The 3,354-nt window shown below is 46.3% G+C and overlaps 1 pseudogene; it reads right to left on the bottom strand.

Moving 5' to 3' along the window:
• Positions 1-1,577: 1,577 nt before the first annotated feature.
• Positions 1,578-3,354, bottom strand: LOC146712288 (uncharacterized; annotated as a pseudogene).

The raw sequence follows: 3,354 nt of genomic DNA, 5'->3' as shown, positions 1-3,354 counted from the left end.
ATTGTGAAGGCACATGTTTGAAATGTTTGAAATAAAAATGAACTGAACTGAACTGAAAACATCTTAACCTGGTTCGGGAACAGCACCATGCAGGACAGACGAGCTCTAGAGAGGGTTGTGCGGTCAGCTGAGCGCACCATCCGCTCCGAGCTCCCTGACCTGCACTCAATCTACAGCAGGACCAAGGCCAGGAAGATGGTGAAGGACCTCAGCCATCCCAACAACAGACTGTTCTCTCTGCTGAGGTCAGGAAAGCGATTCCGCTCCCTGAAGACCAACACAGAGAGACTGAGGAGGAGCTTCTTCCCGCAGGCGATACGGTCTCTCAATCACACCACCACACAGTACTGACCCACACATATGGTTCTTACACACACACTGGACTTTCTGGACTTTGGTTTTGCACAACACTGGTCACTATATTCTTCATTTCCGGTTAATACTTGTACAGCTGCTGTTATTGTGTATATATTTATTTATATTTAGATTTCTTCATACATTCTTATATAGTTCTATATTGTGTATTTTGTTGTACAGTTATTTTATTTTCAACTTTAATTTATATATTTTATCTTATTCTTCCCAGTTAAATTTACCCTTCATTCTAATTTGTGTTGTACAGTTATTTCATTTTTAACCTTAATTTATATTTTATTCCTTCCTAGTTAAATTTACCCTTTTTAATTTTTCATATTTATTTCCTATCTTATTCATAGCCTTTTCCTTTTTTGTTTTCTTTAGGTCACGAGCAGTTGTCCAAGCATTTCACTACATATCATACTGTGTATGACTGTGTACGTGACAAATAAAATTTGAATTTGAATTTGATTTAAAAGTGATTTGATTTGATTTGATTTGTTGTAACATATGGCATCGAACCTGAACATTTAACAGTGTTTCCTGAAAACCCTCTCCTGTCTGATCATTTCCTGATAACATTTACATTTACAATAACTGATTACACAGCAGTGGAGAGTAGACTTTATCACAGTAGATGTGGCTGCCACGCCGGTGCAGCCCCCTCTAGCTTCTGCTCGGTGGCTACTGGGTGACGCCTCATCTGGGGATCCTCAGCCCTTCCCATGAGGGTGGCACGGATGCCCCTCCGGTGGTCCTCCTTGGGCTCTCGCACTCTGGTGCCTCTGGATGTCTGGGGCCTGGATCTCCTCCATGCCTGCTTTATGCCCTTGGGGACGGGGCTATGGCTCTCTACATCCTCTTGCAGACCATTACATGTGGAAACCCTTTGAATACAAGCGCGCTGATCCACACAGGTGTGCACACGGGTGTTCACTGCTCGTTAGGGATGGGTATCGTTTAGGTTTTATCCGCTGATAGCGGTGCCAAACCGGTACTTTTGAAACGGTGCCAGTGCTTAAATGGTGCTCGAACCGGTGCTTAAAGAATGGAGAACACAAACTTTGTCCAAAAATCTCTAATGTTTTTATTTTTAGCAGTCTCTTTTTTTCTGCAAAATGATGACCAAGTTAGCCTTTGTTGTTGATACAACATACCTCCTTTTGCTGGAAGCAGTGCTTAAACATTGGAAAAAAACACAAACTTTGTCCAAAAACCTCTCATGTTTTGCTGTTTTTTTGCAAAAACATAATTATATTAGCCTTCTCTGGAGCTATACGGCATTGCTCTTGGCTGATGGCATGCCCAACACAAGAGAAAACTCTTTCAGAAGGCGTTGATGAGGCCGGGACACACAAGTATTTTTCTGATAGGGCAGATAAATTTGGGAGTGTATACCTCTTACTCCACCAGGCCACAGGGTCTTGTCCAGAGGGAATTCCTGGCTCTCCTTTGTATATTTCAAGCTCCTTCTGTAACTGCTCTGTGATGGAGGGTACTTGTGATTGAAGCAGGCTGTCTGCATCCTCAAACAGATTTTCTAAGGGTGACTTCTTGCCCTTTCTAAACTGAAAAACAAAAAAACAAGTGTGAGGTTTGCAAAATAAATAAAGGTCAATTTTAGAATGTAGTGGTAGTGGTTGTGTTAGAAAAACTCTGATATTTGTCTGGCTTGTCCATCTCAGCGTCATCCACCTCGCTGTGTGCTTTGGGGTCCTTGGTGGGAGGCTTTGGACACACAGATAGTAAAAGTGCATTCCTTCAACATAGAAACTACATCATGATTCAAAAGGACAAGATTGTACACACACAGTGAAAATACCTGTACAACTGCTACTGTGGCATTTGCAACTGCTGCCTTCTCCAACCTGTCCCAGATGTCAGTAGCTGCCTCACCATCTAGCCTACCTTTAAAACTTGGGTCCATCATCGTGGCTTCCTTCAGAAATTTCTGAAGGTTTTCATCCTTTAAGTAAAACAAGATATAACATAAGAGCTGATACTGAAAAAAAGATACCCCCATTTTTCATGATTTTTCATTGATATTGTCTGAAAATACCTGATATCTGTTCTGCAGACTAGCCCAGACTTTCTCTTTTATTGGAGAGGTGAAAACATTGTCTTCATCGTCTGAAATGTGCCTCCACCTTGGCCTGGATGGGGATGATTTTGATAGGGATTCTGAAAGGGACTCAGGCGCAGGCCAGGTTTTTCCGTTATGCGAAAGACATTTATTTACAGTGAACGCAATCACCAAGTGGCTATATACAATGTGCACGGGAAAGGGGTCCAGGTTGCCAGGGTCCATGGGGAAACAGGGTTTAGGGAAAAAGGTGCTCCTGGTCGCCCCTGGCCGGCCTCCCCTCCGCCAAATGGACGGCCGAGCTCCTCCTGGACCATGTCGTCCGGCTTCACGGATTCCCCAAGGACATAGTCTCCAATCGGGGGCCCCAGTTCACCGCCAGGTTCTGGAAAGCCTTTTGCCGCCTGATTGGAGCGTCTCCCAGCCTCTCGTCCGGTTATCACCCTCAGACCAATGGGCAGGTTGAACGGACCAATCAACAGTTGGGGCGCTTCTTACGGTGCTTCGTCTCCGCCCAACCGTCGCTTTGGCCTCGTTACCTGGTGTGGGCTGAGTTGTCTCATAACCTTCACGTCTCTTCCGCCACCGGTCTCTCGCCCTTTGAGGTCTGTCATGGTTTTCATCCTCCTATCTTCAGCCATCAGGAAGCGGGGGTCGACGTGCCTGTTGCTGAACGGATGGTCCGGCGCTGTCGTCAGGCCTGGATCAAGGCGCGGGCTGCCATTACCCGGGCCAACGCTCTGTACACCCAGCAGCATCGTCGCCGCCACCGCCCGGGTCACCCCTTCCAGCCGGGGGACCGCGTCTGGCTCTCCACAAGGCACCTGCGGCTGCGCACTGAGTCCAAAAAGCTCACTCCCAGGTTCGTCGGCCTGTACGAAGTCACTGCCCAGCTCAACCCCGTGGCTTACCAT

Source organism: Copadichromis virginalis, linkage group LG3 (genome assembly GCF_057382275.1).
Source record: "Copadichromis virginalis isolate Kocher_CV1m ecotype Utaka linkage group LG3, C_Virginalis_male_GT1.1, whole genome shotgun sequence".
Classification (NCBI taxonomy): domain Eukaryota; kingdom Metazoa; phylum Chordata; class Actinopteri; order Cichliformes; family Cichlidae; genus Copadichromis; species Copadichromis virginalis.
The sequence above is the reverse complement of the archived record's forward strand: the minus strand, read 5'-3'. Positions and strand labels throughout refer to the sequence as shown.